General features: G+C 49.0%; 1 long non-coding RNA gene across 1 annotated transcript in view; it reads left to right on the forward strand.

Moving 5' to 3' along the window:
- LOC147709892 (uncharacterized) overlaps nt 1-27150 on the forward strand; it is a 63487-nt gene that overhangs the window by 18905 nt on the left and 17432 nt on the right. The window lies entirely within an intron of this gene.

The following is a 27150-nucleotide window of genomic DNA, read 5'->3' on the forward strand; positions in this document are numbered from 1 at the left end:
CCTACTGCTCTGCTACCTGGCCCCAGAAGAAGAGAAGCGCTATAGTGGGCTGCCCAGGAGTGAAGAGCTGGCGCCCGAAGCAAGGCGCTACTTTATTGTGTGGGACCTAAGCGCTACAAGTTTATTCCGGCTGTGACTGTGCCCAGAAGGAGGTGAGGATCGCTACCTGTCGTCCCTGAAGCCCCCTGGTGGGACGGAGCACATCACAAGTGCTATATTTAGGAGAAGAGGAGCTGGGGCCTACCGCGCTGTATTTGTACTACACTGTGTGACTGCCACACCCTTTGTGCTCTTTAAACCAAGCGGGTGCCTACCCCGCATTTTCCTACCCTCGCGGGTGCCCATCCCGCATTATTGCGCCCTGGTGCTGATTTAAATGAAAGCAGGTGCCCACCCCGCATGAGGACGCTCTGCTGTCTGGACAGTACCGCAGGAGCCTACCCCGCAGGTTTATCATCACGACTGCGGGAGCCCACCCCGCACTTTAATTTGGCCTGTAATCACCGCGACCGCCCGGGCAGAGTGTTGTGGGAGAGACCTGAGGCTGCTGCGCTACCCGCGGCGATCCGGAAGCTCAAGCCTGGTTGTGGGCGTTGCTAGTGGAGCCGGCCGGAGAAGTTCTGGGAGAGCGGGAGCCTACCCCGCCTCCCCCGGTGAGAAGTGGAGTTGAGCCGCCAGGAAGGTGTTGCTGCTAGCGGGGCTCCCGTGGGGGAAAGGGAAGCCCTGCGCCTGCCGCCAGCTTGCAGCGGAAAAACGAGAGAGGCGGGCAGGGACTGCCGAGGCATATTGTCGGTGCGTTCCCTGCCCGCGAGGTCGTCGGAAGCCACCCCGCCTGTCCGTACCCCCACGTGGAGGAGCAGCCACCGAGGAAATCCAGGTGAGTGGGGCTGCGTGTCGGGCCTAGAGGGGTTGGTCGAGGCACGGGTCGGTTCCCTCCCCCAGTGGCCCCAGCCCTCGAGGAGGTGCCACACTTGTTTCTTCAGCTGCCCCTTCTGGCAAGGGGCGGCTGCAATGCGCAGCCATAATTGTCTAGAGGCATCGTGGGGCTCCACCATGGACAGGGCCACGGGGCCCGGGGGGCTACACAGGGACGCCGCAGTGACGGGTCGCTGCAACATGGGCATCTATTTTTTCACTGAGCCTCGGGTCCCAGGAGGGGACCCCCAGCTGGCCAGAACTTTGCAGGCCATCTAATCTCTGATCTTGGAGTCCCAGAAGAGGGGCTCCCTAGGAGCAGTGACGCACAAGACTACTCTGCAATATAGGGGGGGGGGGGCACTATGCATGATGCCTGTTATGTTTAAAAGTGTTGATCATGCTTTTGGTCTTGTGAAGATACCCTAGGTTCACCTGTTTATGCCCTGCTACTATGATTAGGCCCAGAGTTGTGACGAATATGTCTTAATGCTTAATGCCCCCGGGTTAGGTCTAATGTCTCCATGCCTACGAAGATGCTCCATGGGTTTATGCTAATGGAAGTGGTGCCTACATTAGAATGCAGGATGTTTATGCTTTGATGCCCACAAGTAACGCCTTGACGATGCCTCCATGTTCATTTGCCTTACACCTATGAGGTATAGTGTAGTATATGCCTCAGGTATTGCGCATGCTTTGACTTATGCAGTTGGTATTCTGCCTCCTCTGATTTCGGCCTCAGGCTAAAGGTGACAATATTCCTATCTTTACTTGTTGCTATATCCTGTGATCCATGCTAAACAGGTTTAGACCCACAGGTTCATGTCTCATGGTGAGGCTTTTATGCTCCGTGCAATGTTCTTCATGCAACCGACGATGCCTTCATGCTTGCATGTTTATGCTCAGTGCTAATACGGTTGGAGACATTTTTAATGTGATTTTTGCTGAAGCTATGCAGGATATGATTCGTGCCCATGACTTATGTTAATGCTCCTGAGGCCTACTGCTTTTATGCTACTGATGTTGTAGTTATGCTGGTAATGTTCTTTCCCCCTAAGGCTACAGCAATGGACCACATAATTTGTGCCTATAAAGATATCCATAATGTGCTTGAGTTTTAATGCCTGCTGTTACATGTCTAATGTTTTCCTTCCAGGCTGGTGCATAGTGTGGTTATAGATTAACCTGACGTGTTATCCTGGGGCCATTGTGTATACTTCATGCCAATGAGGATGTCTTATGTTTAGGTCCAATGTTTATTGCAAAATTGCGAAGTTCATGATAAAGGCAGAAGGCCCTGGTGGTTATAAATTTAGCGATAGACTGTACCTTTGTCCTTCACCCTTCCATTCATCCGAACTGTACGATTGATGGTTCTGGCAGCGGCCCGATGGGCGCTACCCTGTAAATAATCCCCGAGTAACCTGTTACCTAGTGCCGCTTCCACCGTTTATATGCAACTTTGATTCCATTCTAATGTGTTGATTTTATAATACACTTACTGTTTTTCACCCAAACTGGTGTGGTCTCTGTTTGGAGTGTGCCTGGTGTGTCGCCTGTGTGTATTGCGTGGATGCTTTACACATGTCCTCTGGAGTTTGGCCCGCCCGCACTGCTCCACGCTACCCCATTTCTAACAATGTTCGATTATGGTAGTTGAGAATTCGGGTAGATTGTGCATACCTAATTTAGTAGAGTAGTATGAATTCACAATTTTAAAGTGATCAGCGTGCCCGCTTTCAAAATGCGTGCCTGGCTTGAGATAAATAAATGACAGTGGCCAAGTTCTAATGGGCAACTTGGACTAAAGTGTGCACAGCTATATTGACAGTCACAAATTACTTCATTTCAAACAATGTATTTCTTATTATACTGTCAATTTTTTAAAATCTTGTTCTTATGTGTAATTGGTTAAATATTCAAAAGATAGGGGGCGTGGCCAACACCATGGCATGCTAAGACGTGCGCTCCGGAGATCCCGGCGAGCTGCCCAGAAATCCGACTTTAAAACTACCCAAATCGCCATCTACCTACTAGAAACTGATCGGGGGCTCCTCGTGCCCTTCGGAGCGAAGAATCGAGAGGAATATCTGTTCGCTGCGCTTTTTACACAGACTTTATGACACCGCTCTGAGCGCCAAGCCGGAGGCAAGATGGCGGCCGCGACGCACAGAGATCGGCGGAAGAACTGAGACTCGACCTCCCCACCCGGCGACAGAGCCCCACACCTGGGAGGGAGGGCGACATTGCCAGGTCATTGATTGCTGGGCCCGGACGCCCCTGATCTGGGCGCTAGAAACTCTAAAGAAGATCCCCCCCCCTGCCAAGATGGCGGGGGCGGAGCCCTCGAAGTTACACGAGCTACCAAGAGCTTATCGGCGCCTTGCTGAAGGAGCCATCGTGGTGAAGAGTGGCGACACAGGAAGAGCCAGCAAAACTAGAGACTAAGTTTGCGTTGGAGACCTCCTTGGGGAGCCGCTGCGACACCGCGTGGAACCCAAGACTATACCAAGGTGGCGGCCGGGGCCGCATTCTGGGTCTAGAGGGCTCCCGGACTAGGCCTGTTATCTTGCTACAGCCGTGACCGCCGCACAAGGGTGGCCATCTGCTGAGGCGCCTTTGCGGAGCGGGTCCCCGGACACGGTCACGAGCACTGCCGCCTGCTACTTAGGGCCCGGAGGCCCGTCGCCTGGTTGTGACCAACGGAGGAGCGGAGACGGCCGAGACCCGAGAGGCCCACGAGACAGTGTTCTCCAACCCCGACGCGCCAGCGGCAGCACGGACCATCCTTGAGACCGCGACTACCCCCCGGGAGCCAGGGTGCTATCCTTTTGATCAGTGGGCCCAATGCAACGTTCCGGCAGAACATGGGAAAGAAGGATATACCGCCCAAAGGGCCCAAGCAGGGGCCGATGGACAATTTTGCTGCGCCACGACTGGTGGCGGAGGGCCTTCCTGCTGCGCCAGGCCCGCGATCGGATACCGAATTGCTGATGGGAGCCATCCAGGCCTCTCAAACTGATATCAAGGAATCCAGAGCGGCCCTGGAGGTCAAGATAGGCGAGATATGCTCGGAAGTGACACTTCTGAGGCAGGACTTCCGAAATTTATCGGACAGAGTGACCTCCGCAGAGGCGCGGATGGGCGAGGCCGAAGATTCAATCACAACCCTTCGAAAAGACATGGCGGAACTCAGGGCATCCCATCACCAACTGCTATGGAAGGTGGATGACGCCGAAAATAGAGCACGGCGGAACAACCTCCGCTTTGTCGGCTTTGAAGAAGGGATCGAAAAATCAGATATGGTGTCCTTCCTCCACACGTGGCTACTGGAAACCTTCCCAGCTGTACAATGTTCACCCTGTTTCATTATAGAGAGGGCACATAGGGCCCTTCTTGCAAAACCCCCGGAGGGGGCGAGACCGCGACCGCTCATTGCGCGTTTTCTAAACTTTGTCGACAGAGACTTGATTCTGAGGGAGGCGAGGAAGATGGGAGAGATCCGACTTGAAAACTCACACATCATGATATTCCTGGACTATAGTCAGGAGGTCCAGAAACAGAGACGCTCTTTTGATGCGGTAAAGGCTAAACTTAGAGACTTAAAGATAGCCTACATGCTCTTCTTCCCGGCCAAAATTAAGGTAATATACAAGGAACAGTCCCTCTTCTTCACACACCCGGAGGACGCATGGCAATGGCTAGAGGAGCGCCCGATCCTCCACAGCAGAGAAACCGCTGGACGAGACCTGCTGGACAGATCCCTGCGAAATGAAACCCACTGGGAAATACCGAAGGCGCAGAGATTGAAATCTAGGAGATCTAAGAGGCATGCACCGGCGACTCCCTACAGAGGCCGGGGCACTGGAAATACGCGGAAAGGACGTTCGGCCTCCCCAAAAGGTGCGGCAGTGACAGGATCAAGATTTGCCGCTCTACGACCCACTGCGCGCTCGGAGGGCGAGGACGAGGAAGGACTCGATAGCCGCACATCTGGAGGCGAAGAAGAGGATGAAGGGAGTCAATCTGTTCATCCGTTGGTGAATGAGATCCGTGTGATGGAACAAGACTTGTCTGGACAACATAGTGCACCCGAATCAGAGACTCAAGACTTCAAGTCTTAATCGATAGTGGTCCGGGTCATTGAGCATGCACCGCGAGCTGGGATACAAGCGAGCCAATGCCTCCTCAGAACACTGGTGAATTTGGAGAATGGAAATGGCAGCCCGATACAGGGAAGCACGCAAGTTGACACGCATCCCTGTTTTACAAGTTTTACTGTTTTTGGGTGCTTTGAAGGGAGGGTTTGGTGGGTGGGCGACAGGCCTACTCTTACGGAAAGTTATGTCCTGTCCTAGGATAAGACTGGAAGGGGAGGGAGGTGGGGAGCGGGGTGGGAGAAGGGGTTCTCAAGTTTGTTTGGATAGGGGTCCGGGTAGGAACAGTTGGGGCGGGGACAATTCAGTTGGAAAAATGCAGCAACACGCACTGAGCATCCACATCACCTACACATGCCAGAGTCTTTCCACATGCACCCACCACGTATTCCAAAGGCAAGTACCGTAGTGACCCCACAGGAGGGAGATAGGAGACTGAGCATCTGACATGGAATGTCAATGGTCTGGGCTCCAAGATCAAGAGAGGCCTAGTGAACGCTTACATTAAAAAGGTGGACCCCGCACATCACCTTCTTGCAGGAAACACACCTCAAAGGTACTCAATGCGCCTTCATTGCTAGAGGTCGATACAGGGTTCTGGCACATGCGGGTTACACGTCTGACTCCAGAGGGGTGGCAGTCATCGTAAAAAAGTCCTCACCATTCTGCATCACCCGCACCTGGCTTGACCCACAGGGAACATACGCTGGAGTTCAGGGCACCTGGAACAGACACACTTATACGCTCATCTCGGTCTATGCACCACCTAAACTACAGTCCCGTACACTCACAGCGCTTGCTAACATACTCCTAGATACAGCTGACACTGTACAAGTGGTGGGAGGCGACTTTAACGATGTTATGAACATCGGCCTCAATAGATCTGGAGACACAGCGAGAGGCGAGCACCAGACCACACTGTGCAATCAAATGTCTACTATAGGACTTACAGATGTATGGAGGTGGCTCCACCCGACACAGCAAGCCTACTCATACTACTCTGGGGCACACAGGGTGTTCTCACGACTCGACTATATTTTTATGTCCCGCCAGTTTCTGAGGGCAGACGCTATTGCAGAATATAGGGCTAGGGGCATCTCGGATCACTCGCCATTGTATGTAAGGGTGGGACAGATTCAGGGTAGAGACACGGGTTCCTGGCGTTTGGCGGCCTGGGATTTGCAAGACGCAACCTTATTGAGAGGCATCCGGACAGACATTAAGGTAAAGATTGCCGAAAATGAGGGTACGGTAGACTCGAGTGTTACCTTCTGGGAAGCCCTAAAGCCAGTACTGAGAGACAGGATAAAGTCCAGAATGGGAGAGGAAAGACGAAGACTCCAGGCAGAGGTCACTGCCCTAGAACAGACTATCTTAAGATGGGAGAGGGATTATCTGACCCATAAAAACACTGAGACTCTCAGAAGGCTTCTCGATGCCCAGAAACAATACAGGGAACTGGTAACCAATGAAGCGAAGACCCAGTCCCTTGCCACCCTCCACAGGTTGTATGATGTAGGAGACAAATCAGGAAAACTCTTAGCGTGGCTCAGCAAAAAAGAGCGAGCGGCGCGGTGGATAGACAGTATAAATACCACAGATGGCACTACTGTCATCACCGATGCTGCGATAGCAGAAACATTTGCTACTCATTATGAAACGTTCTATGCAGCTCGTGACCTCGCAACCAATTAGGAAGCTCTACAATATTTAGACACTACGGTCCTACCGCTCCTGTCCCCTGAGACCCTGGAGGCCCTGGAGGCGGACATAACGGCTGATGACATCACGAACGCCATCGCCAGGTTGAGACCCGGCAAAACCCCAGGCCCGAATGGCTTCCCGGCAGAGCTCTTTAAGCGTGCGGCGGACGTTCTGACCCGCCATCTTGGAGGCCTCTTTGCTGGTGCCTTCAAGGAGGGGGAGCTCCCACCAGATCTCGCTATGGCCCCGATCGTCCCAATATATAAGGAGGGCAAACCACAAGAGAATTGCGCCTCCTACCGGCCTATCTCCCTACTGAGTACGGAAGTGAAGCTGCTAGCAACCATCTTGGCGGTCCGCTTAAGAGCGGTCATTACACGCCTTGTTCATTTAGATCAATCAGGCTTCCTACCGGATAGAGCAACTAATTTAAACCTTAGAAGAACCCATAACTGGCTACAAGAGGTGAGGGGGCGAAGCGATCCACATTGGTTCCTCTCCCTGGATGCCGAAAAGGCGTTCAACGCGGTACACTGGCCCTTCCTATTTGCAGTGCTCCACAAGTTCGGTTTCGGGCCAAATTTTATCAAATGGGTCCAGCTTCTCTACACTGCTCCGAGGGCCAGGGTGAGAGTCAACGGAATACTATCACGTGAGTTCCAGATTCAGAGGGGCACTCGTCAGGGATGCCCCCTGTCCCTCCTCCTCCTTACGCTCACCATTGAGGTGCTCGCAGCCAGGATCCGGCAAAACAAAGACATTCACGGCTTTACGAGCAACGACCCAGATTCGACAACAGAAAAGATCTTGTTGTACGCGGACGATGTCTTGCTCTACATAACCAGACCAGAAACCTCCGTCCCAGAGCTCTTCCGAGAACTGGAACAGTACGGCGGGAAGGCGGGGCACAAAATAAACTGCCACAAATCCGTACTTTATGACCCTGGGGGCCGCAACCAGTGGGGGAGGCTGCCAGAAAACCTGTTGACAACCACAGAAGGCTTCCAATACCTCGGGATCTATATCACTGTGAGTGCGACCCTCTCGTTCCATAGAAACCTGGAACGGATCATAACTAATGCGGTGGCAGATATGGACAGATGGCGACAGCTCCCATTGACGCTACTGGGCAGAGCGGCCATGTACAAAATGATCACTCTGCCGAAAATTCCTCTACGCTCTACAAAACAAATACTATCCAATACCTGCGACGGTCTTCCACAGGATCCATGCGGACCTGAGATCCTTCCTTTGGCTTGGCAAGCATGCCAGGGTGAAACAATTTTTGTTTAATAAAACGTAGTTACCACTGTTTTTACCACTCTATTTTATCTCACCACACCACCTATTATTCTTTGCACTGCATTTTTTCCCATACGTTGTGATATATCTCATGGTCGGCACAGTGTATGTGGGTTTGACTCACTGAGACGTCTCTAGCAGCTGGGTGTGGACATGGTCCCAATGATCAAGGGACGAACCACCCCATGTTTGTATAGAAGACCAAATGAGAATATAGATCATCGCAAGACATTTGATGGGAATCCATTAACATCTCTTCTGTGAGTCTCACTTACAACCACTTGTGCTCTCTTTCTAGTTACACTAGTGTGTACCCTGGATGTCTAGAAATAGTAAGGTGATTTGATACCTACAACTGAATTATTAGCAGTTGTTACTAGAGCAGGATCTGTATGACCTGGCCTTTAACATAGACCCCTGGTTCTCTTTCTGTTGTATGACTTGTTGTTGGGGGATATGAACCATGGCAGGTCTTAAAACATCCCTCGGACCCTATTTTTCCCTGTGGTGTTATGATGTTAACGCCAACAATATGACAACTAGGACACACTCCAAGATATATTGCTGTTCTTGTAATTCCTAATGTAATTGGGGCCTTTCAGGTTGGAAATTTAAAATTGTCTGTGTTTTATCCAAATTTAATTTGTAGCCAGAAACAGAACTGAAACGCTGGGCTTCTTGTGTAATCTCAGCTATAGCTTTTACTGGTCTCGTAGAAAAATTGCGATATTATCTGTGTATGCAGTTGATTTTAATTCCAAACCATTAAGGGACACTGGAGGGATGTGAACATTTTGAAGCAAATGCTTTATAAAATGCTCAATATAAAGAGCAAATAATAATGAGGCTAGTGGGCAACCTTACAGAGTACCCCTCTGAACATTAAAGTAAGATGAAGAGAGTCCATTGAGCTTAACAGCAGCTATCGGTTTGCTATGAAGTTTATGTACCGCTGAGATAAACCTCTGACTGAGACCTAATGATAACATTGTGAGCCATAAAGCTCCCCAAGACATCCGGTCAAAGGCCTTCTCGGCGTCCAACATCAACATCCCAATCTGCTGATTCAATTGGCTAGAAACATCAAATGCAGCAATAGCTGTGTTAATGTGAGCGGCAGTGTCTCAGCCTGCGACAAAGCCATGCTGTTGTTCAGACAATAAAAGATGGATAGTTCTTAAAATATCAGCAGAGCGAGCAGCAGGGTCATAAGAGACTGCCTTACTTACAGAAACAACTTCCACCGTTTTCTCCAGCGTCTTGGCTGACAGCTCAGTTGTCCTGATCTTGGCTAATAGAGACAGGGGGGTATTGAGAGTAAAGCTAGTTGATTGACTGGTCCATCCTCACCCCCCCAGCCCTCCTGTACTGCAGCATTAAGCATATTGGCCATTTCAAATCCCAGGATGGCAGTCTCTGAGCCACAGGACCGGAGCAGCTCCATTGCTCTTCCCGAGTGCAGCAATCTCAGGATTGGTTTTCCCAACTAGCGGACAGCAGCAATGATAGAACCAGGGTTATATGTACCCCCAAGCGCTGCATCACGCACCAACATTTCTCCCACTCTCGCTGAATCACTGCTGTCTCCTCCGCCATCTAGAGCCTCCGCGGCAGTCCCAGCTTCAATCAGAATATCTGTCCGACCTCGTCTAGTGGTTCGCAGTGGAGACATTTTTACTTCTTGAAAAGTCCCCAGCCACGCCATCGATATCCGCCTGCTGCCTTGTATCCAAAAAGCACTCCCAATTTTCAAAGACGGCGGTAACTGTAGCGGTAATCAAATTGAGAACCAGTGCGCCGCTCGACCGCCATATACCGATGTGCTCAATTGTACAATCCGACACATCCGATGAGTGTAGCACAGCCAAATCTGTGAGTTTTCTCCCTCTTTCCCTGAGCACTACAGTTTCAAAGTGTCTCGTACTTGCTTCCTACAGCTGCGAAGTGGAAACGGGCGGGCCAGCAGTGGCTCACCCGGGCTCCGTGAAGAGAGCAGAGGAAGGCGTTCTCCTAGAGCGGAGTCAGTCCGCCATCTTCCTTTTCCTCCGCTTAAGTGTAATTGTGTATGTCTTGACAGTTATTTATGGATTTCTATCTTGAAATGTGAAACCAGAGGGAACAGCTGGCGCTTTGAGAGACATTGGCAGCCAGTGGTGACTATAATGTTGGTGAGGGGTGGAAGGAGCTCAGAGACACATAGGAGCCAGTTGTCACTATGACACTGAAGGGGCTTTGCAGTGCTCTTGAGGGATCTTGGAAGAATATGTTTAAGGGAAGGGTTTGTGAATCCTTGGGGCAAGTTCCAGTGAATGTGTTCAATTTACCTGTAAAGGAAATGCAATCATAAAGCAGGAGACCACTTATCTTATCATAGCAGGCAGCACAATGGCCAACATGGTCGGCTATGCATTAACTATCTGCAGTCAATTTGCATGTATCTGTTTTAATTGTATACACATTATATGCTTTAAAAATATTTACTTTGTTAACTAATTTAACATTATTACTAGGCTATTCTGTTCTAGGTTTAAACCTATAATAACTGATAACAACCATACAAAAGAAAAACAGCCTTCATCATTATAAACATAAAACACTGATAAACACCTGAACAACCATAAACTGAAATGCCATTCAAAGAAATTAAAGTGAAACAGATTGAGTCGTTTTTATTTCTTCCTGAAGGGACCAACATGATGTAACTTTGTTATGGAAGGTAGCAGCAAGAATAACTGGTCTAAGATTAATTTGGTTGAGTTTTGTTGATTAAGGATGTCACAAAAATATTGTTTCTTCTTTCTTATTCTCGCCAGTTGTATGTGCTTGTAAGGTACATGGTTTAGAAGCATGTTTTAGGTCTGATGTAATCGTTTTATACACTGTAGAGCATCTGGGAATATTAAAATCATATTTGATCTTTTGGCATTGTTTAATTTGTTGATTGGTGAAATGGCTGGCTCTTTAGAAACTTGGCCAATATGTACGATTACTGTCGTATTCTAATCTAGGACCCTGATCAATATTGTGACCTTATGCCCCTATACGGCTATAATCCATTCATACCCTTATAATGGCATAAACGATCAGAGCCATATTTCAGCCATATTTCTGAAACTCGCCTCTGCAGCTCATTACAGTACACGACACAGCAGAAGCCACTATCTTAGATTCCTAGATTACACTCCGAGTTCTTCTACAAGAAAAAAACCCCACAACCTGGGAAAGCCCTGCTTGCTATGTTTTGATTAGTAATAGAACTCTAATGAGCACTGCAAGAACGATCACTTCCTAGTGACATCTTTATTGACGTCTTATGTCCAAAAACATATGTCAAACAAGGCACCTTTCAGGTATAAATATTACCAACGTTGCCTTAAGCAACAGCGATGGTGTGGTGAATACAGGAGCCGAACAGCTGTCCCTTGCAGAGCCCAGCAGATGCAAGCAGCCCACGGACACTGCCCCCTCCTCCTCCTTGACGCGCTGAGAGAGACGCTGTCTTTTCTCCTGCAGAGAAAATCCAGCTCCGGCGTTTCCAGCCTACTCTTGCGAGTGACTGGGATATCGAGTCCTGGAAGGAGATACAAGACCTCCAACATTCTATTCCAGAGGTACGGTGCTGACTAAACCGTTAGAGAGAATTCTTGAAGCAAATCCTTGGCAAAACCAACTTAACTTGAACTGCTACTTACTCCCTCCCAAGTATTAGGCTTAGGTCAGGTACACTGGGGTAGGCGTATTTAGAAGCACCAGTTGAGTACGTTAGCTAAATGTATATATGAATGTATATATTTTATTCATTTTAACCATTGTATGGCTAAGAAACCATATCAATGCTTTTACAGTATTATTTCGCAATCCTCCTTTTACTGTACGCACTTTTTATAATAACAAGTCTTGCAATTGTGGCAATTCATTTCTCTTGCATGAGAAGGAAGACTGTTCAATAAATAATACCTTTTATTGAAAACGCCTGTCTCTCTATTCTCTGCATCTTGGTGAAAGTAATCTGCACAACTGACTGAGTAAAATAACTGTCTATTGTTTCACACGACTCTGGAGATTGACTCTTATTCTAAGGAGCAAAGTTGTCATGTTTATGCGGTTGTTGGAAAACTGAATCCCTTCTTGTCTGTGCCAGCGAAGCTGATCACTTCCTATTCAGTCAAGAAAGTTTCCAGTGACCTCTGAGCTAGTTGGTACAAACCCAATTAAGTTTAGCATAGTCAGTAGAGACCTGGAAGACCGCACTTCTATGCCTACACTGCTGTTTATGTTATTCCAATGCGCAGGGCCTATTGGGAAAATAGGAACTACACTACATTACAATTAACCACACGCACAGAATGAGTAACATCCTTTGATACCTCAGCCCCCTTTTCAAGTCAATATTGTTAGCAGGTCAACTGCCAAACACCCCAGGTTTTAAACCCTCAATGCAAGTAGTAGGTACAGGTATGTGTGGAAAGGGTGCTGTCACCATGCATAGTGGTGAAAACATAGTACAAGCCTTTGCACATACCAACAAAATTCATAGCTGCATGGGGTCACTTTGTTAAGTGTGATACATTAGGAAATCCTCGCTTATTCCCTAACTGCACTTTTTGAGGGTTGAGCCCATAGTTACAATGTTAACAGAAACATGTCAAGTCCTAAAATACAAGGTGACATTGATTTTACAGTCAGGGCTGACTTAAAAAGTGTCATAGATGTCATTGGGACACTTGGCAGCTTTGAATGTCCACACAGCAGCAGCAGCACCACCTTAATATAACCAGGCAAAGAGTGCAGAAAAGCACTGGCTTGCATACATAAACCATCATGTTCCAGGTGCCTTAAAGTGCAGGTCTACGAATTAAGCTACCTGCTATACTTCAAAATGTTAAATGTTCATTAGACACTATGTTTTTGGTACGTTTGACCACCCCTATAATGTCATATTATTCAGGAAAGAGTAGGTAAATGACCCACACATGTGTGCCCAATGTTCATAAAAGCATTTGAATATATTGTCTGGGCATGCATTTCCCACGTAGGGTGACAAGAGAAAAAGGATCAATTGATGGATGGAATGCTGAACAATGCAAACATTCACACCTAGTCACATAGATCGGGGTTTAATCAATTGTTCTTTTGCTCACCATGCCATCCCAGTTTGGACCTGGCCATATGTAACTCAGTCTTGACCCTGTTCCTCATGGGAACAGCCTGTCAAGCCAGGTCCTCCTTGGACCGGAAGCAAGCATCCTGGGACTGGTTTCGGGGCATCACCCCTCATCAGCCAGGCTAGCTTGAATCCAGTGGATCAGTGAGCACAGGATTCACATCTGGGCATACCCTTCCCACTTAGGGCGACAAATGCAAAAGGAAGAAATGATGGACGGAATGCTAAATAATGCAAACATTAACCCCAGACACAAAGATCTGGGTTTAATCCTTCATTTTTTCCTTTTGTTTTTGTCACCCTAAGTGGTAAGGGTATGCCCAGACGTGGGTCTCATATTCATTGCACCACTGGATTCCAGGTAGAATGGCTGTTGAGGGTGATACCCCAAAACCGATCCCAGGATGCTTGGAGGACCAGGCTTGGTAGTTCAGGCTGGACTAATCCCATGAGGAACAGGGTCAAGACTGATTTGCATACGGCTTGGTTCAAACTAGGGTGGCGTGATAGGCAAAAAAATGACGGATTAAACCCAGATCTTTGTGACTTGGGGTGAATGTTTGCATTGTTCAGCATTCCGTCCATCACTTGTTCCTTTTAATTTAGGAGTTAGGCAGCTGAATAAACACTGGTTTCAGATGTTTTGGAACCCTTTGGAACACTGAGAAAACAGCACTGAAATCCACACCAACTAAACACTGAAAACAGGACAGTCCAATTATAACCTTCAATAAGAAAAAGTCATGTTATTCTCCAATATCTTGTTTTAGACAGTTTTTTTGCCTAAGAGAACCATTAAAAGGAGTCACACTATGGGGAGGTGGTTTTGTCCTGGGGCCAAGTGCTTTCACTGTAAAGTATGCAGTGCCGTCTAAGGTTTCAGTGAATTCATTGATTTATCAGCCCTATTTTTCTCGGTTGTTGCGTCCCTTTGTGTTCTATTGGGTATTTACTAAAATAAGTGTTTACTTCTTTGTATTAGCTTATTTCTACAACCCTTACCACTTCTCTCTTTTCTTCCTCTGGTTCTCTATAATTGCCTGTGTAATGCATATGGCATATAAAAAATCACCATCAGAAGATAAATACATAGAGGAGGATGAAACAGAGGCTGTTCTTTTGGGCACAAGGCCCCTTCTTTGCCTTGTACTGTTTCATTTGGCATTGCAGGAGTTAGAAGGAAAATTAAATGTACTAGGAACTTTCTCTTCTAATCTTCGCCCTCGCTAGCAGCCCAGTTACCTCTCGGAGAAGGAAATTCTAGCCCTCCTCCTAACTTACAAGTCTTCTCCGGAAGCCCCCAGTCTACTGGACAAGATTGACGAACACGTAATCCATACTGTTGCAATCAACTCCAATAGATCAACAACTCTCCGCAACAGAAGAGTTATTAGCAACAACCTAGCGCAAGTACCCATTCCCGCCCTAACTCACGACACACACACCGACCCCCTCTCTCCAGCCTCTTAATTAACTTCCGCTCAGCAATAAAGCATGCCTCTAATTTTTTTTTGTTTAAATCTGTTTATTCATTTTCCAACATTCTCTGAAGCCAAGTTTCACAAGACAATTGGACAATATACACTCATTTAGAGTATGTATCTCCTACATGAATGTACCATTCGCAGAATAACATGACTTCAGTTCAGTAATTAGCCCTTTTCCGCAGTCTCGTGGGTAGAGTTCCTTTCTGGACTGCGGTCTGCACGGTTACACAGATATTAAACTTTAAATTCAACCAAAGGGGTAACACCTCCCCCTTAACAGTAACATTTGACCGGTGATGGCATATCAGTTCCTGCGTAACAGGCACGCCGTTTCTCCCCCCTTAACAAAACACCCATCCCACTGTGTTTAAACCCCCCAAGCATACGCGCCCTGTGACCGTGCCTGACAATCATGTCAGTTACTAATGGCTTGTGTATATGGAACATCCCAGGCCACCCCCTCCTGATCCACACTGGTTTCTTCAGATGTGCTTGTCTCACCTGCGCGCTGTCCAATCAGAATACCGCCCTCTAATTGTTGTAGGGTAAGGAGTAGTCCCTCCCAGTGGGCTGCTATGGGCTCTTTCAGCAGGCTTAGTGTTTCTTCCCGCTGCATAGCAATGCGCTCCGCTTTGGCCCACGCGGAGAGCGAACGCCTCCACGCCTGCGTGTGCGGTGGGTCCCGAGCCTTCCAGTGCTTAGTGAGGAGTTGCTTGGCCACCACTATACCCAGGTCCAAAAACCTTGACATCACCTTCGTGGCTGGGGTTCTGTGGTAATGGTGTAAAATGTATGTGGGCCAGTCAAAAGGTATATCCCGGCCTGTACACCTATGCAGCTGCACGCTGACATCTCTCCAGTAGGCATGGAGTCTACAGCAGTCCCAGAGCATGTGTACTAGCCCCACCCCCTGCTCGGCACTTCTAGGGCAGCATGCGACCTCCCGATGGAAGTATCTATTATTGAGGTCAGGCGTGAGGTATGCCCTGTGTATAATGAATAATTGTATTTGTCCAAACCTCATGTTCCTGGGTATGCGTATGGGAGTCTGCAGTATTCGGTCCCATTCTTTGTCCCGCAATTGGCGCCCAGATCTACCTCCCACTTCTGTTTGAGGGATGCCAAGCTGACCGCCCTATGTGCCCAAAGTGCCGCCGCAAACCAACGGACAAGGTGACGGCCTCTACCCATGACATGCAAATATTGTATAACTCGGTGTTGTTTGGGTTCAGTCGTCAGGTCCCCCCACTTGGCCGTGAGCGTTGCAACCAGGGATCTGTGCATGAGGAATTGCCCCGGTGCCAGGCTCTTCTCCCTGATTAGGGTATCGTACGGCAGTAGTGCCCCATCGCGGTAAAGGTCCCCCAAAGTCAAGTCAAGTCAAGTCATAACACTTATATAGCGCACTACATACCCAGAGGGTTTCAAGGCGCTTAGGAAGGGGAGGTGGATTATTTGTCAAATATCCACGTTTTAAGCTGCTTTCTGAACGCTAGGTGATTCTGGGTGAGGCGAAGGTAAGCGGGGAGTGAGTTCCATGTTTTGGCAGCCAGGTATGAGAAGGATCTGCCTCCCATGGTGGTCTTGTTGATGCGAGGTACAGTGGCGAAGGCTTGGCTGGAAGAGCGCAGTTGGCGGGAGGGGGTGTAGAAGGACATTCGCGAGTTGAGGCAATCTGGTCCGATGTCGTAGAGTGATTTGTGTGCGTGGGTAAGCAGTCGGAAAGTAATCCTCTTATTGACGGGTAGCCAGTGGAGGTCTTTAAGGTGACCAGAGATGTGTTCGTTGCGTGGGATGTCTAATATGAGCCTGGCTGAGGCGTTTTGGATTCGTTGTAGTTTCTTCTGGAGTTTAGCGGTGGTACCTGCGTAGAGGGTGTTTCCGTAGTCCAGTCGGCTCGTGACTAGAGCGTGGGTGACTGTTTTCCTTGTTTCGGAGGGGATCCAGCGAAATGTTTTTCTGAGCATGCGAAGAATGTTAAAGCAGGAAGAGGATACGGCGCTGACTTGTCTGTTCATTGAGAGTGAAGAATCCAGGATGACGCCAAGGTTCCGTGCGTGGTCTGTCGGGATGGGCGCATTTCCGAGGGCTTCCGGCCACCAGGAGTCGTCCCATGCAGAGGGGGATTTACCTAAGATGAGGACTTCTGTTTTGTCTGAGTTCAGTTTCAGACGGCTTTGTTTCATCCATTCGGCGACTTCTTTCATTCCTTCGTGTAGGTTAGTTTTGGCGGTGCTGGGGTCCTTGGTGAGAGATAGGATCAGTTGAGTGTCATCCGCGTAAGAGATGATGTTGAGGTTGTGTTGGCGGGCGATGGCCGCGAGGGGGCTCATGTATACGTTGAAGAGGGTGGGACTGAGTGAGGATCCTTGTGGTACGCCGCAGATGATTTCAGAGGCCTCGGACTTGAATGGTGGGAGGCGGACTCTCTGGGTTCTTCCGGTGAGGAACGAGGTGATCCATTCCAGTGCCTTTCCTTGGGTTCCGATGTTTCTGAGGCGTTGTAAAAGGGTGCTGTGGCAGACTGTGTCGAAGGCTGCAGAGAGGTCGAGGAGGATGAGGGCGACTGTGTCTCCATTGTCCAGTAGAGTTCGAATGTCGTCTGTTGCTGCGATGAGTGCGGTCTCAGTGCTGTGTTTGGCACGGAAGCCAGATTGTGAGGGGTCGAGTGATTTGTTGGCTTCGAGGAAGGCGGAGAGCTGGTTGTTGACAGCTTTCTCGATGACTTTGGCCGGGAATGGAAGAAGTGAGATGGGGCGGTAGTTTTTGAGTTCGGTGGGGTCTGCTGTTGGTTTTTTCAGAAGGGCGGTGAGTTCAGCGTGTTTCCAGTCTTCTGGGAAGGTAGCGGAGTTGAAGGAGCAGTTGATGACGTCTCGGAGGTGCGGTGCTATGATGGAGTCTGCTTTGTTGAAGATGTGGTGAGGGCATGGGTCTGTGGGGGATCCAGAGTGGATGGAATTCATCAGGCGGATGGTGTCCTCAGTGGAGATTGGGTTCCAGGCGTTAAGGGTGTTGACGGGGGGAGGATGGTCAGCTGATGGTAGGGTGGGTTGCCTTCCGGGTTGGTTGTCAAAGCTGTTGTGGATGTCAGCAATCTTGTTGTGGAAAAAAGAGGCTAGGGAATCGCAGAGGGTTTGAGAGGGGGTGATGTCGTTGGAGTTGGCCGAGGGGTTGGAAAATTCCTTGACGATGTTGAAAAGTTCCTTGCTGTTGTGGGCGTTGTTGTCAAGTCGATCTTTGAATGCTGTTTTCTTGGCTTTTCGGATCAGTTGGTGGTGAGTACGGATGGCGCTTTTGAAGGCGTCCTTGTTGCTGGTGGATGGGTCTTTTTTCCAGGCCTTTTCAAGGGAGCGGCACAGTTTCTTGGATTTCTTGAGGTCGTCGTTGAACCATGAGGCCTTCTTGCTGCCAGGTTTGCTTTGCCGTTTTTTCAGTGGTGCTAAGGTGTCGGCGGTGTTGGATAACCAAACGGTGAGGTTGGAGGCGGCTTCGTTGGTGTTAGAAGAGAGGGCTGGGGAGGATTGAAGGAGTGATGTGGAGATCTGCTCTGTGGTGATTTTGTTCCAGTTTCTTTGCAGAGTTGGTTGGGGGTGGTTGATGGGTTTCGGCTTGTTGTAGATGAAGTGAACGCAGCTGTGGTCAGTCCAGAGGAGATCCGTAGTGTGGCTGAAGGAGACATGGTTGCTGGAGGTGAAGATGGGGTCGAGAGTGTGACCTGCGATGTGGGTGGGGGAAGTGACCAGTTGATTAAGTCCGAGGTTGGCGAGGTTGTCCAAGAGGGTGGCGGTGTTGCGGTCGTTGATCTTTTCAAGGTGGAAGTTGAGGTCTCCCAGAAGGATGTAATCTTTGGAGGGGAGCGCGTGTGGAGTGATGAAGTCCGTGATGTCTTCACTGAATTTTGCGCGTGGTCCAGGTGGTCTGTAGAGGAGGGTGCCTCTGAGTGTGGTCTTGGGGTCGATGTGGATCTGGAAGTGAAGGTGTTCGGAGTTAGCGAGGTTGGCGTCAGAGCTGGTTGAGATGCGGATTGATTTCTTATGGACGATAGCGATTCCACCTCCTGTATGGTCGGTGCGGTCCTTGCGTGTGATCTTATAGTCATCAGGGATAGCGATGGCGATGTCAGGGGCGGAGGAAGCGTTCATCCATGTTTCCGTTAGGAAGGCGACGTCAGGAGAGATGGTGTCTAGTAGGTTCCAAAGGTCAATGGCGTGCCTGTGGACCGAGCGTAAGTGTTCCTGTCCCACTTGGGGAGCCCACAAGGGATTGCGCTGGTGCGTAGGGTATCAGCATCCTGGTAAGGTATAAACTCCTACTGTAGCATTTGTACGCCTCCACCAGGAGGAGAGGTGTTGGCGTCGCTGTTTTATTTGCTGGGTGGAATAGGCTAGTGATGCGTTCTAGGGTGTATGGGGGCTGCACAGATGCCGTATCATCACCTCCCCTGTCTGCAAGCCACCGAGCTACCCACTGCAACTGGGCTGCCAGGTAGTAGTGCTCCTGGCAGGGTACCCCAAGTCCCCCTTGATCAGCGGGTAAGTGCAATTTCGGCAGGGACAGCCTATGCCGCGAGTTCACCCAAATGATGTCCCTAAGCAGTCTGGTGAGTGGGGTAAAAAATGCCGCTGGGATATATAGGGGTAAGTTGGTGAAGTAATGCAGGAGCCTAGGGAGGATCACCATCTTAGACAGCGCCACCCTGCCCGTGATTGTCAGCGGTAACGTGGACCAAAATTTCACCTGTGATCTGATCGCCGTAAGCGCTCTTCCCAGATTCCCATCGATCAGGCCTGTTGGTTGGCGATATATTTGAACTCCTAGATAACGAAAGGTGTGCGCCTGCCACTGCACCCTAGTACCGTTGAGGGTGTATCCTTGGTCCTGGTTCGCTTCCCCAAACGCATATATGCAGGACTTGCCTGCATTCACACAGAGTCCCGAGACGGCATCAAAGTCTCCGAGGACACGTCCCAGTTGATCCGGTATATGCGCAATGTCTTGCACAAAAACCAGTAGGTCATCAGCATATAGAGAAACTTTATGAATTGCATCTCCCAATGGAATGCCACTACTAAGGGAAGCCCGCAGGGCTGCCGCAAGGGGCTCAATGGCGAACGCAAATAATAGGGGCGATAACGGGCAGCCCTGCCTGGTGCCCCTACATATCGGCCCGCATCCGAAATGTAGGGCCCCAATCGCACCCGAACCGTAGGTCCCCGGTACAGGAGGTTAACCATCTCCAGAAAACCACGGTCCAGACGTATCTCCGCAGCACTGCCGCTAGGTAGTTCCATTCCAGGCAGTCGAATGCCTTTTCTAGGTCCAGTATAAGACATCCCGACCTGGGCCAGATCTGCGCTCTGACGGGCGCCACCCGGAAGAATCTCCGTAGGACCCCATAGTGGTGGGATCTCTGCCCAGCTTCTGCAAGGACACCAGATACGCCTCGCACATTGAGGGGGGCAGTCTGCCTTCCTCTACTGCCGTCATATATAGCTTATGAAAGTATTGCAGCAGATACTCTGTTTGCCTTGTAGTATTCAGCTGGCAGGCCGTCAGGTCCTGACGTTTTGCCGGACGCTAATGACCCGATCGCCTCCCCAATTTCCTCTAGGGTGAGGGGGTCCCCCAAGGACTCTGCGTATTCCCCAACAGCTGTGGGCAGCAGCACCTGCTCCGAGAATCCCTCAATGTCCTGTTCAGTGCAGCGGGACACGGATCGGTATAGCTGAGTGTAGTGAGCCATGAAGGCCTTGTGAATTTCGTGTTGGGTGTGCACTAGAATGTCATCTCAAGTGCGAATGGCCACAATGGGAGAATGAGCAGTTCGAGGCATATGAGCTGCAGATACTTCGCTTTGCATTAGATCGCCACCAGGTGTTGGGCTCGGATGATTGCATGTTGTTGTCGTCTTGGAAGAAGTCTTTTGTAGTCACGAGATAGGTGACTTCTCCCTTGGACGATAGTGCGCATGGGCATCGGCTCCATCCTTAGATTGTTTTTGTTCGCCACTGGGTTCGGATGAAATTTTTCCACTCCGGCTTGAGATCTACTTTTCAAGTACTTCGAAGCGCAAAAACATATTTAGATTTCACTTAACTACTTTCGATATCAACAAACATCGTATCGACTCCGTCAGCTCCATTCCGGTCGTTGACGCGGGCCGTTGGGCCTATCCACGCCGTGAGGCCTACACCTCATGGAAAGGACGCCATTCAAAAGATGCCCCGAGAGTGGAGCAAAGTTTCCACGCAGTGACCACCACGAGGTCTGTAACCTCTGCTTATCGCCAGAACACGACAAATCCAGCTGTAGAGCCTGCGCGTCCTTTCGATCCAAGAAAACCATCTGAGATCAGCTCCGGAACCGCTGGATATCTTCGACGAGGAGGTTCAGCTTGTTCCCGAAGAAGATTCCGATAATCTCCAAATCCTCGTATCAGAGGCAGACAACTCAGATGACTCCATACCATCGGGTCAGCACGTGAGCACCACTGCACCTGCACCACACACTGCACCCAAATCGAAGGTAAAGGTCAACCCTCCGCCTCCGGGGCCCAGTCGCGACCGAAAGAACACTTCAAAATCCCCGCCATCGAGCCCGGCTCCGAAGAAAATAACTGAGCCTTCCGGTATCTCCTTACTGAGCAAGCCACACGTGCCGATCCCACCAGCTCAATCGGCACCGAAACCGAAAGAAGTCTTGGCTCCGAAACCGACTTCTAAAGACAAACCGATGAAGCCAGCGTCCGACGCCGATGAGACCAGCTTCCACGCCGAAGCCATCGTCTTCTGTACCGAAACCTACAAGGCCTGAGTCCGATGCGGCCAAGCCCTCGAAACAGCCTACGACACTGAATACATTACCATCGGTGCTGAAAATTACGCCAAAGGACACTGTAACACCTCCTAAGGCTAAAGACAAGCAGCAACCTTGTCCGGAACCGAAATAATCGGCACCGACAAAGGTTCCACAAGGAGAAGAACTTTTCCATCCTGATCCTCTGCAAAAGAGGATCTACATTGACCCAGAAATGGGTCATGTATCCAACACACCTCTCAAAAAGTGGAAAGCAGACACAGCACCTACACCTGTAGTGCCTGCCAAGAAGAAGGACTCTGCCACATCTCCTATGCACCCTTCTTCTCCTATACTTCCTTCTCCTGCATCTCCTGCTCCTCTTAACATTTCACCACAGGTTTCTTCTCCTCATTCTTCACATTCACCACAAAATGATGATGAGTATAGTCTAGGGAGAGGGATAGACTCAGATGAGCCTTTCCCATACCGAGAAGGCGGAAAACAACAGTAAAGAGATCTTCTCAATCGTCCAAAATTTTCTATCTCCATGTGCTGCCCAACCCCGGCTCCCTTCTTCCGCTCAATGGTGTGAAGAACTGTCTTGTTACTTTACGGACAAAATTGCAAAAATTCGATTGGACTTAGAAGTGGCTCAAAAGTCCTCTATGACCCCACCTGCCCTTTTAGTATCGGATAGACAATGTCTAAAGGATCAGTTTGTTGCCTTCCTCCCAGCCTCGGAATCGGACATACGGCAAATCGTGGCAGCTTTAAAGTCCGGATCTCCTTCAGACCCCTGCCCAGCCAGGGTTTTGGGAGGGATAGCGGACATTATTAATCAAGAGGTGACGCATATCATTAACCTCTCCCTTTCCATGGCCTCGATTCCGAGAAGTTGGAAGGAGGCAAAGCTGCTCCCTCTGTTAAAAAAGGCTGGTTTAGACCCAGCAATGCCATCGAGCTATCGGCCCATCTCACTGTTGCCAGCTCTGGCTAAGGTGTGCGAGAAGGTGGCTTTCAAACAGCTAGATAGCTTCATTGAGTCCTCCCACGCCCTACACCCTGCCCAGTCAGGGTTCAGAGCGGCCTACAGTACCGAGACAGCACTAGTCGAGGTCTCGGAGGCAGTTCGAGAGTGCTTGGACGGGGGTGGCAGAGCGGTCCTGATTCTATTGGACCTCTCTGCCGCCTTCGATACGGTCCCCCATGCCTTGCTTATTGCTAGACTGCGAGCCGTCGGCATTTCAGGGTTGGCCCTTGACTGGCTGTCATCGTTTTTGAGCGATAGAACTCAGCAGGTCTGGATGCCCCCCTACTCTTCGGCCCCGAAGAGACTGTCAACTGGAGTTCCGCAGGGTTCTACGTTAAGCCCTTTACTGTTTAACGTCTACATGACCCCTTTACTATATCTGGCGGAACAGCTGGGAGCCAAGATAATAGCTTACGCAGACGACACACAGCTGTTATTCACCTGGCCTAAGGGTGTGTCTGATCCATCAGCAGTCCAGCATTGTTTGTCGGAAGTATTCCGGTGGCTTGCACAAGTCCAACTTAAGTGCAACGAAGACAAGTCCGAGGTCCTATTCTTCGGCTCTTTTCCTGACAACTTCAAGGATCAGATTTGGCCCCCGGACCTGCCCTGTCCCAGTGCGACGGGAGGCCCAGCTAAGAACTTGGGGGTCTGGTTCGGTCAGGATCTGAAGTTCGCGGATCACATAAAAAAATTGACCGGCATCTGCTTTGGTACCTTGCGAGCCTTGAGGAAATTTTTCCCTCTTCTGCCCAGGGCAGCCAAGGAGTCTGTTCTTCGAGCCCTGATTTTATCTCTGCTCGACTACGCTAATGCCTTATTTAGTGGCCTACCTGCGTATATGGTTCATCGCCTACAGGTGATACAAAACGCTGCAGTACGTTTGCTTTTCTCTCTCCCTAGGAGGTCGAGCGTGCGGAGCCACCTACGAAGTTTGCACTGGTTACCAGTACCACATCGAATCTTGTTTAAAATTCTTGTGTTGGCATTCAGAGCAGTCCATGGCCAGGGACCGACGTATTTGCAGAAACGGTTTTCATTCTATACTCCTAACCGTGCCCTACGATCGGCCAATCAATGCCTACTGGCCACCCCTAAATACAAATACGTCCGTCTGGGAGGCCAATCTATTTCAGTTAAGGCAGCTTCTGCTTGGAATGCTCTCCCCCTGTTCCTTAGAGCCTCGCCGACCATCACTGTTTTTAAGAAGGAACTTAAGACTCATCTGTTTAATGCCCCTCTCTAACAGTTCGTTTAGGTTTTGATCCAGCACTCCTGTTGTCAAATTACTCACCGCGCCAGGATACCCCGTGGTAATAGAGCGTGCTATAAAAGTTTTAATAAACATAAAACCCTATGGATGATACAGACTGGGAGTACCCAAACCCACATGATGTACCAGATATTCCTGACCCTCAGTCATATTCATCAAAACCTTCTCCCCCAGAAGATAACATTAGTTTTGGGCACTTGCTAAACAGAGCTGCTATTTACCATGGGGCCACTATGCATTCTGATGAAGCAGAGGAGGATTTTCTTTTAGATACATTTGAACAATCGCAAAGGTCTGTTCACATTCCTATGATTAAAGGGGTCATTAAACATGCTCCAGAGATATTCCAAGACCCTGTACGTACTAGGATCCTAAACCCTAGAATTGAGAAAAAATATAGGCCTGCACCTGGGGATCCAGCCTACATTAAAGGACAACTACCATTGGATTCATTAGTTGTATCAAATGCTAGGAAGAGGGCAAATTCACAGACGTCAGGTGAAGCACCCCCACCAGACAAAGAATCTAAAGTGATAGATGCTTCAGGTAAGAGAATAGTGGCGCAAGCTACTAACATATGGCGTATAGCTAACACACAAGCCCTCCTTTCAAGATATGACAGGGCTCATTATGATCAGTTAGAAAAACTACTAGAGCATCTACCTGACCAATATAAGGCGCAAGCAAGCGACCTTATGCAAGAAGGCAAGCTAATTTCCAATGCCTCAATCAAGGTGCACTTGATTTAGCAGACACTGCATCTAGAGCAGTAAACACTAGTGTCCTACTTAGAAGACATGCGTGGCTACGCATTTCAGGATTTAAACAGGAAGTGCAAACTACCATTTTAAATCAGCCATTTAACCAAAATCAATTGTTTGGACCAAAGGTAGACACAGCACTTGAAAAAATGAAGAAGGGTACAGATACTGCTAAATCTATGGGAGCTTTACAGTCCACACAAGCTAAAAGCTCTTTTTGTCGCTCCTTCTATTGAGGAGGCTCCAAACAAACTGGAGCAGACAATACAACATCCTTCAAATCTAATACACAAACATCCTCTAACAAGGGATATTTTAGAGGAGGATATAGAGGAAACAATGACAAAGGAAGAGGTCTTGGTAACAACAATAATCGAACCTCTTCCACCACAAAACAGTGACTTTCCTTTGCTCCCCCAACAGCATTCCACTCCTGTGGGGGGCAGATTAACACCGTTTCTACCTGTCTGGAATTCCATCACAACAGACAAGTGGGTAAGACAAATTATCCACTATGGCTACTGCCTGGAACGTACAGCAACCCCTCCACACATACCACCAAGGCAGCGTCCAATGTCTGCAGAACACCTTACTCTGCTCAAATAAGAAGTCCTGTCACTTCTTCAAAAGGACGCAATAGAAATAGTTCCTTTACAACACCAAGGAACAGGGGTTTACTCGCTGTATTTTCTAATACCCAAGAAGGACGGGACACTAAGACCAATTCTTGACCTCCGGCCCCTCAATCATTATATACAATCAGATCATTTTAATATGATCACTTTACAACAAGTGCTCCCACTAGTGCAACAAGGCGATTTCCTTACAACACTAGATCTAAAGGACGCCTACCTCCACATTCCTATACATCCTGCTCACAGGAAGTATCTAAGGTTTGTACTGGAAGGACAACACTATCAATTCAAAGTCCTTCCATTCGGAGTTACAACAGCACCAAGAGTATTCACAAAGTGCCTAGCAGCAGTGACAGCACATCTCAGGAGACAACAAATACATGTCTTCCCTTATCTAGACGATTGGCTCATAAAAGCCAAGTCATTCAATCAGTGTGACCAACACACACACATCAGACAATTCAAACATTGCACGACTTAGGGTTCACAATCAACTACACCAAGTCGCACCTGCAACCCTCTCATACACATCAGTATCTAGGGGCTACAATAAACACGTCTACAGCTCTAGCGTATCCCAGTCTAGCAAGGATACAGAGCATTTAAGCCTTAGTCACAGTCTTCCAAAATCAACAATCTCTGCAAGCCAGAGTGTTCATGAGACTAATAGGCATGATGGCATCTTGCATCTTCATAGTACCATATGCAAGATTGCAGATGCGTCCATTACAGGAATGTCTAGCACGACAGTGGAACCAGGCTCAAGGGCAACTAACAGACCTGATGTTGGTAGACAGCTGCACACATCCCTCTGTGCAGTGGTGGAACACCAAAAACTTGACAAAGGGGCGGCCGTTCCTCGAACCTGTTCCACAAATAGTACTCACAGCAGACGCATCTCTCACAGGATGGGGAGCCCATCTCCTACATCATACGACTCAAGGGCAATGGACCATTCAACAAAAGGCTGTTCCATATCAACCATCTAGAGCTGCTAGCAATATTCTTAGCACTCAAAACATTCCAAGTACAATTACAAAACAAAGCTGTCTTAATCCGGACGGACAACATAACAGCTATGTATTATATACAAAATAGGGGGGGACACACTCTCTACAACTGTCCCAGCTCGCACAGAACATTTGGAGATGGGCCATTCCACAAAACATATATCTGTTAGCAGAGCACCTTCCAGGAGTTCACAATCAGATAGCAGATCTGTTGAGTCGGCATACACAACAAATTCACGAATGGGAACTACATCCGCAAGTTCTTCAACCATTCTTTCACAAGTGAGGGCATCCAGACATAGATCTGTTCACCACACAGTTAAACGCAAAATGCCCAACCTTCGCCGCCAGGTTGCCACACCTGCTGTCCAAGGGCAATGTGATATGGATGAACTGGTCAAGCAGATTTGCATACGCTTTTCCGCCATTACCACTAATACCACTAGTAGTACGCAAGTTCAGACAACAGTCTCTCAAATTAATCCTAGTAGCTCCCACATGGGCACGCCAACCATGGTTCACCACACTGTTAAGTCAAGTCAAGTCAAGTCATAAAATTTGTATAGCGCACTACTTACCCAGAGGGTTTCAAGGCGCTTAGGAAGGGGAGGAGGATTATTTGTCAAATATCCACGTTTTAAGCTGCTTTCTGAACGCTAGGTGATTCTGGGTGAGGCGAAGGTAAGCGGGGAGTGAGTTCCATGTTTTGGCAGCCAGGTATGAAAAGGATCTGCCTCCCATGGTGGTCTTGTTGATGCGAGGTACAGTGGCGAAGGCTTGGCTGGAAGAGCGAAGTTGGCGGGAGGGGGTGTAGAAGGACAGTCGAGAGTTGAGGCAATCTGGTCCGATGTTGTAGAGTGATTTGTGTGCGTGGGTAAGCAGTCGGAAAGTGATCCTCTTATTGACGGGTAGCC

The sequence above is a fragment of the Lissotriton vulgaris genome, chromosome 6 (genome assembly GCF_964263255.1).
Source record: "Lissotriton vulgaris chromosome 6, aLisVul1.2, whole genome shotgun sequence".
Classification (NCBI taxonomy): Eukaryota; Metazoa; Chordata; class Amphibia; order Caudata; family Salamandridae; genus Lissotriton; species Lissotriton vulgaris.